Source organism: Nicotiana attenuata, unplaced genomic scaffold (assembly GCF_001879085.1).
Source record: "Nicotiana attenuata strain UT unplaced genomic scaffold, NIATTr2, whole genome shotgun sequence".
Lineage (NCBI taxonomy): Eukaryota > Viridiplantae > Streptophyta > Magnoliopsida > Solanales > Solanaceae > Nicotiana > Nicotiana attenuata.
The window spans coordinates 145,766-154,918 of NW_017671622.1; the positions used below are offsets into that span (position 1 = coordinate 145,766).

A 9,153-nucleotide genomic window follows, 5' to 3' on the forward strand; every position below is an offset into this window, starting at 1 on the left:
AGTACAACCTCTACTAATACAAGTTTCAGCGAAATAGGTTACACCATCCTACCTGAGTGGAGAAGTAATTTTGTCTCACTTGTTGATCTTCCTTGTCTGAATGCAGCTCTGTCTGATAGAAGATATTAACAGATGAAAAGCTGCAATAAAGTTGCATAATTTTAAGCCAAAGATACGCACAAACTGGAAGTAGTTCAACTATATATTAAGTCATTAAGTACGGCTTTATTTCATCACTGGAGTGAACTTCAAGTTATACATACTATCAAAATAGAGATTTAGTTTCAAAGTTCACATTATATGGCCTATTTGAATCTCCAATTTAAAGATTCTACAGCAATATAACCGTGGACACAACCAAGATAAAAAGATAAGCAGGAAAAATAAGTACCAGGATAAGTCAGACTTAACCAGCATAAAACACAGATATAAGAGGAGAAAATAGATTTAGTGAACTTATAGGAGAAAGGATGACTCAGAATAAGTGATTAGTACTGATAGTTATCTTCTGTTTTTTCTCTTCATATGTTGATTAGAGACAGTTGATTCTAGCTTGAAGCACCCAAAATCTCATTTCATAAAGTTTGTCCTTCAAGAAAAAGCCTACATACAATTGAAAGAGCGAAGTATATTTGTCATGCTCGTATTCAGTATTCTAGCTTTATTACAGTGATTAAATTGAAAGCTATTAAATAAAACTTGTCACGACCCTAACCCCGAACCCGATCGTGATGGCGCTTCTCGTGAAGACAAGGTCAGCCGGACCAATACAATACACCTCTTAAAGCAGTTCATTATTATAAAACAGTTTAAAACATGATTTAATAGCAATAGTTCGCGGAATTTAAGATAATAATGGCGGAAAAACCATCCCGACACAGCCCTAACCGGGGTGTCACAAGTCACGAGCGTCTAAGAAAATAAACTCTCAAATGTAACTACAGAGTCTCAATACTAGAATAGAAAGTAAAGATATATATAGAGAGGAGCTCCAGGCTGCGAACGCCAGCAGCTACCTAAAGTCTCCTCGAAGATCCGCCTGGAGCTGGGATGAGTCAGCACTCGGGAGCGGGACCTGCTATGCCTTAATCTGCACACATGGTGCAGGGAGTAATGTGAGTGCTCCGACCCAGTGAGTAATAAATATAAATAATGGCTGAAAGCAAGAAAACACGCGAAAACACAAAACAATCTATACAGAAGCAGTAAAATCACTTAAAACAGTAAATCAATGAAGTAATCAAGTAAAATCCCTTTTAACAAGTAAAACAGGTAATTTGGCAGGTAAATAACAAGTAGAAATCCGCCCCTTGGGCACGGTATCAATCTCTCAGAATAGTATCAGCCCCTCGGGCTCACTCTCATATCACAATGGGTACCCGCGTTCACTGGGGGTGTACAGACTCCGGAGGGGCCCCTTACGGCCCAAGCCCTATATCAAGCCACCACGTGGTATCAACTCTCGGCTTTCGGCCTCACATCACTCAAGCCACCTCGTGGTGTATAAATGTATCTCAGGCCCTCGGCCTCATATCACTCAGTGTATCCTCATATACAGTGACGGATCTACATGTTATTTTTGGGTGCTCAAGCACCCATTATTTTTGATAAGATTTAATAAATTTGTATAGGTTATTATAAAAATATTTTGATAAATATTGAGTGAGCACCCATAATTAAACTCATTTTTTCTATTCTTTCAGTATTTTTATCAGTAAGCACCCACGACTTTAAAATCCTGGATCCGCCATTGCTCACATATGGCCCTCGGCCGCACTCAGTCCGAAAATCATCACCAGCCCCTCGGGCATTAGTAAAACAGTAGTTCTCAGCCCCAAACATCATTTAGAAATATCATTTAAGTCTCAAAACTGAGTAAAAGTGGCTGAGTTGCAAAACAGTGGAAAACAGCAGGACTGAGTTCAAGTAATAAGTCAACACAGTGAGAAAATAGTGATAAAAATCCCCGAAGGGTTCAAATAGTTGGCACGAAGCCCAAATATGGCAATCAGCCCAAGTCATGATGTTAACAATTAAGTTTCAGTCAAATGCGCGGTAAAATCATCAATCGGGACGGACCAAGTCACAATCCCCAATAGTAAACGACCCCACGCTCATCATAGAGCACGTGTCTCACCTCAATATAGCACTACGATGTGCAATCCGGGGTTTCAAACCCTCAGGACATCATTTACAATCATTACTCACATCGAACCAGCTAAATCTCTAGCTCGTGACGTCTTTGCCCCTCGAATCGGCCTCCACGCGCGCCGAATCTATCCAAAATCAGAACGAATACGTCACAATATGCTAAGAGAACAAAGCCCAAGCGAAAACAATCGAAAAATATCAAAAATCCCGAAATTAGCAAAAACCCGAGCTCCGGGCCCACTTCTCGAAACTCAGAAATTTTTACATCAACGGGTTCCTTATCTTCTCACGAGTTCATACATACCAAAAGTTCTCAAATCCGACCCCAATTGGTCCTTCAAATCCCCAAATCAAATTTCAAAATCCCAAGCCCTAGTTTCTTCCATTTTTAGCTTAAGTTCCATCATTTTCTAGGTAGATTTCACAATAGAAACGAGTTTCAAGTTCATAAATCTTACCTCCAATCGATTGCCCTTGAATCCCTCTTTAATTCCCTTGAAAAAGCTCTCAAAAAGATCAACAATGGAGTAAATGAACCCCAAAATCGCGGATGAAATGTTTTAAAACATTCTGCCCAGGTCTAACCCTTCTTTCTTCGCGAACGCGGTCAAACTCTCGCGTTCGTGAAGCACAACCTTGCATTGACCCAATTTTACTCGATGGGAAAGCGACACACTGGTCGCGTACGCGATGCCTCAGTTCCCAAACCTACGCGAACGCGAGGCACCTAATGCGAACGCGAAGAGTAAATTCCACTAGACCCCCAATCCTTATACGCGAACGCGAAGGTCTAAATCCTGGCCTTCCAAATTCCTTCTACGCGATCGCGACTCACCCTACGCTATCGCGAAGGGTTAATTTCTGCAACACCTGAACTCCCAAAATCTGCAACTTTTAAACTTCGAAAATGGTCTGATTGACCATCCGAAACTCACCCGAGGCACCCGGGACCTCAACCAAAAGTACCAACACATCCTAAAACCTCATTTAAACTTGTTCCAATCATCAAAACACCTCAAATAACACCAAATCCACCAATTAACAGCGAATTCAAGCCTAAGTCTTCTAAAAACTTCCGAAACACGCTTTTGATCAAAAATCAAATCAAACCACGTCCGAATGACCTGAGATTTTGCACACATATCCCAAATGACATAACTAGGTTACAGCAACTCTCGGAATTCCATTCCGACTCCCGAATCAAAATCTCACCTACCAACCGGAAATCGCCAAAATCTCAACTTCGCCAATTCAAGCCTAATTCTACTCCAGACCTCCAAAACCAATTCCGATCACGCTCCTAAGTCATAAATCACCTCCCGAAGGTAACCGAACCATCGGAACTCATATCCGAGCCCTCTAACACATAAGTCAACATCCGGTTGATTTTTCCAACTTAAACCTTCTTAAAAGAGACTAAGTGTCTCATTTCTTACCAAATCCACTCCAAACGCAAACTAATCAACTTGATCACATAAAACACGGATAACAAAGCATAAAGAAACAGAAATGGGGGAAACGGAGCGGTAACTAATGAGACGACTGGCCGGGTCGTCACATCGTCAATGGATTAATGAGCACCTAAGAAGAATAAGAAAGAATCCAGCAGGCCAGAGAAATCAAACTTGATCTCTACTTCCTTAATCTCCTAACATCTGAAGCTCCAGCTAGGATAATACCCACTCCACCACCCCAGCCTCAGCATGTGCTCCAAAGTTTTCCAATGGTTATCTTGTGCTAAATATGTCAATAGTTAAATTTAGCCACACTTCACAAATATTAAGGTTTAAGGGCTCCAAAAGTAATTCATATGTTAAGCTCAACCTTTTGCTTCAAGTAAGATCAGAAAAACAAAAAGTATTTACTATTTTATTCATATTAAAAGCAATTGTTTTCCAACAATGAAGCTTATTATACCATTTGAGATACTGCTTCAGAACCACACAACATTATATCTTTGTCGCTCCCTGAGTTACATTGTTGATGTGTTAATCTCAGTAATACAAAGCCTTCATGATGTAAACTCAAGCTTATTACCAGGAAAAAAGCAATAAATTAAGTAATATCACAAAGTTTGCAGTGTAAAGCCTAATATATTTATGCTTTCCCTTTGAAAGTTATTTGTTAAGTTTATTAGTAACCAAATTGATAATAATTATATAAAGATATGGCATATAACCTCACAATAGCTCTTTAGCATCAAGGAACTTACCATCACAGAAGTTTGCTCCCCTCTTCTATAGTAAACTGAGTCCAAAGAAGACAGATAGGTTAACACTGATGATTTTCCTGAAGAAGGAATAGTTATGAACTTCACCATAGATATAAAACATATTTACATTTCAGTAGGCATGTACAAACTGAGACAACAACATGCAAAAGTCAATCCATAATTTCTCAGTATTCTCAGGATCCATGAAGAAAGGCCATAAATCACAACATGCATGTACAAAATTAGGTAACCAAAAGAGAAAAGGTATGCAAAAATTGTAAAAAAAGAAACACATGGAACTTCTAATTAACTCTAAACTCTTAGCATTTTCAAACAACAGATGAGCGTAAAAGGCAAACAATCACATGCAGTAAGATTAAAAAATGATTTCATAGTCCTCACAAGTCACAATATAATGTTCAAGAAACAACAAACAGAGAGTGAGAAGAAATAAAATTCTAATTTTAAATAATTGTGCAATCTTTTTTCAAATCAGTAAGAAGAGTTCCTCTGATCTAAATAATCAAATCAACACCAGAAAAGAAACAAGATTCTAGTTACCACTACAAAAAACCGGAGAAATAGCGGCGGTCATATTTGCTTATAGCGGCAGTTCCCAACCGCCGCAATTGTTATTAATGGCGTCCTCCACAAGCCATAATCGCTTCCGCCAAAAGATGTAATACGGCGGTTTTCAACTAACCGCCGCAATATGCAGGTAAAAGCGCCGCAATATGCAGGTTTAAGGACGGCTGTTCACTTTGCTTATTGTGGCGGTTTTCAACCGCCGTAATTGATGTTCTGTCCCTTTCAAACTATAGCCATTTTATACTGCCATAATTGTAATATTTTTAATAAATGGAATACTGTAGCATCACCCAAGGTTTTAGAAGGAGAGACTGCGACTAATGTTCATATGGGTTATATGTAACTGTAGAAGATCAAATAATTGTCAAATATGTAACTGAAATTGAAGTGCATTTTGAATCTCAGATTGCTTCAAAGTTCAAAAAGTAAAAAATTCTAAGCTTAAAGAACCACATCATCATATTAAAACAAAATATTCATCATATTAAAACATACCCAAACTCCACATCATCCAAGATTCAAGTTTAAGGTGCAGAGAGTTAAGAGAGTTACTCAATAGTTACAACACAAAAATATAGTTCATCCTAACAATGATTATTAATTGCTGTTTGCTCCATTTTCATAGTTACTTCCGTCAAAGGATCTTCTAGGCCCAGTTGGTGACGGAACGCCATCTCCAATGCCATCCAATGCCATCTCCAACGCCATCTCCAATGCCATCTCCTAGATTGGGTGCCTGCATAACATAACATTGAAATTGGAGGAACATTATACAAATTACTGTACAAAGCTATAACCCATAAAAATTCGGACAAGTAAAGAACCATTAAATAAAAGGAACAAAGTAAACACCACGGAGAGAAATAGAAGAAATAGAGCTCACCGAGCCATAGTGAAGAAAGTCAACCGAGAAGAACAACTTAAGATTGCAGATGAACAAAAGAGAAAAATTAGGGACAGAGTAAGAGAGAATGAAAAAGAAAGAGAGTCTCTTTCTTGGATACATTGATAAATATAAACTAGTATAGCTACTTCAACCCTAAAAAACTGAAATTTAGAATACACTAACTAATTTCTAAATAGCAATCCTTCAAAGTGACTACTTGGTGTCATTTCTACTAAATTCAAATATGCTTATCCTTGTTCTATATTTTTTGTTGTGATTGCATGTTTAAGTACTTTATTGTTTATTTATTTTTCACTCATGTCAGTGCCTATCTCTCCTTTTTAAATATATAATATGAATAAATATTTTTACTTCTTAAATCTAAACTATTTCGATACTCTTATTTTATTACTCAAAATTGCTTCATTATTATAAAATAAATATTATTTCAACCGCTACAAATAATGTAAATCAACGGAGATTTCAACCGCTGTACTCTTATTCTTTACTTGATTGCTTGAACTTTTCGTAACTTACAAACAGAAATTTGATTTACTATTATTCCATAAATTATATGGATATTTTAAAATATTATATTAAACTTCCAAAGCTGATTTGAGTTTTTCAGTCGTTGAATAATTATACAGTTACTAATCATTAATTTAGACCAACTTGATAGAAAAAAAATGGAAAAACAACCATAGTATGTGCTGATGTTTCAAATGAACGAAATAAAGAACATAAAGAACTAAATTATTAACACCGCAAGAAATGAAAGATACATGGGAGAAGTCAGGGTATGTTTTCGCAGATAATTGATTCTCTAAAGATGGTTGTAAATGCAATTTTTCATAAGCTATATTCAAGTAAGTCATAGCCCAGAGATATCATCACTATGGAAAAAAATAAGCAAGGAAATACAAAATTACCATTAATTATATAGTGTTCCTAATTGTTCCACGTTGTGTTGTCCACGTATCAAGCTAAACTCCTTCATATGTAATGTAGCAGATACAAATATGAAATAATTGGCAGAGAATGAATATGAATATGAATATTCCACATATTAAAAGGAAGAGCACAAAATAGAAAAAACTTTCACCAAATAGGAAAAAATCGTACGAAATCGTCATTGTTGGAACACAACAGTTGACAAAACTTATTTTCTTCCGTTGGTAAACATTTAAAAGCCAATAATTAACAAAAAAGATAATAATAAAATAATAATAAATAAGCAATCAAAAAGGGGGGAAATAGCTGATTTTGATTTTGAATTTAAAAATAACTAAATAACTTATTATAACTAATCTAACTAATTTTATCCTAAAACTACCACATGTCTTTTTCCTATGTTGCCACTTGTCATAATTCTAGGCTAGACTTTCTACCTTTTAAATATATATAGATTGAAATCTACAGTCTACTTGATATAACATAGATATATAATCTAGATAGAAATTAATGTGAAATTAATCTTTGATGTGGAATTTAAAAAAAAAAAAAAGCTCTTATTCTGTAGAGGAAAGGAATAATAATTTACTCCTATAGTTGTTCCTATAGAAAATCTAGTAACAAGAAGATTTAATCAGAAATATGGACAAATATCACAATAGCAATATAGTCAGATCCACTTACTTTTTTCTTTTGTTGATTTCTAACCTTTCCAATGGATTTAGATGGTATAATGAAAAATAGAAATATTTGGTGATTCAAGAAGTGACTTTTCATTATTCATCAATTAATAATAATGAAAATTAACTAAACAAATGTTCAACTTTATAACTAAGTATTATAATTAAGTGTAATGATAATGTATTATCCAGTTAGTTACTTTTTTATTGCAAACAAAAATACAATTCTCCCCTCAATTATGAATCAAATATGAATACAAGATTGGAGTTTTACAAAGCCCCTTATCGGATTTGAACAGATGACTTACACCTTACCATGGAGTTACTCTACCACTGAGTTAAAAGGGCCTTTTTGATTTAATTTCGAAATTATTCACTATGTGGATAAAATATTTATATGTACATATATTATAAACATAAGTAAATATGTATAAGTACATGCGGTAGATATATAGTGTCTAGTGGCTCATTGTTAAATAATAAAATAGATTTACCTAAGAAGTTAGGAGAAAATGTAATGAATTGTCCCAAGACCGACTCGAATTGCTTTTTTTCTTTTATTGAATTGATCCCACCTGAACAAAATTCAATTGATTGAAGAATAGAATTCATTGACGTAGGGGAGAATTTTGTGTAGCTGAACCTTTTCAGTATATTGAATGAATTCTTTATGTACAAGACAAAATCTTTGCATAGCTAACTATCCACCCGTCCTATATTTTTTTGTCAAACTATATTTACCTACTAGATATATACAAAAAAAACAAATACAATTTATTTTCTGATCAGATACTTCTAATTCCTTCAACAAAATATAAGCAGGTATCAGTGTATTGGGCCCAAAACGAAATAAGCAGTCTGAAGAAACAATTTGAGCCCAGTATCTGCTTGACCCGATTAAGCTTGAACCAAATATCAAAAGCTCTTCATACAAGAACTTCGATTAACCTTGTTTGCATCAAACTCATTCTTCACAAATCCACCTTCCTTCTTTTTGAGTTTTCTTCGCAAATCATCTCCACCTTCTGATGAACGTGAAATCATATCACCAACATCCCCCCTCAAGTTGGAGGGATGTGAAACAATACCCAATTTGTCCAAAATGGATCTGTGAGATGACCCGGAAAGGGGTTTTATAGATATATCGGCAATCTAAGAAAGTGAAGGTACATTCGACAAAGAAATAAGGCTGGCAAGGTGCTACCGACACACAAAGTGAGAGTCGAGATCAATGTGTTTGGTGTGTTCATAGAAGACGAAATTCTTGGCAACGCGGATCGCCGCCTGACTATCAGAGTGAAGCAGCATTGGAAAAGAAGTAGAAATTGAGAGATATTGTAGAACTCGTGCCAACCATGTTGCCTCTGCAACCACGCAACACATTGATCGGTATTCGGCCTCCGCGGAGGATAGGGAAACCAAAGATTGTTTCTCTGATTTCCAAGAGACTATAGCCCCGCCTAGGGAGATAAAGTACCGACTGATTGATCTTTGTGTATAGGGGCATCTGCCCCAATCGGAGTCACAAAAGGCTACCAAATAAAACTATAAAGAAGAAGCAAGAACAAGCCCATACTCAAATCAGTGAGGAGATAACAAAGGTACCGTATTTTAGCCTCAAAGTGAGGAACTTGAGAAGTTTTCATGTATTGGCTGAGAAGCTGCACTGCAAAGGATAGATCAGG

General features: G+C 36.0%; 1 long non-coding RNA gene across 1 annotated transcript; it reads right to left on the reverse strand.

Annotated features, from left to right (window-relative positions):
- Positions 1 to 783: 783 nt before the first annotated feature.
- LOC109209345 lies at positions 784 to 6,074 on the reverse strand. The gene is made up of 3 exons (XR_002065330.1): positions 5,835 to 6,074; positions 4,364 to 5,687; positions 784 to 1,090 (listed from the first exon to the last, which is right to left on the reverse strand). It is a non-coding gene; the product is annotated as an uncharacterized LOC109209345 (long non-coding RNA).
- Between the last annotated feature and the right edge of the window lie 3,079 nt (positions 6,075 to 9,153).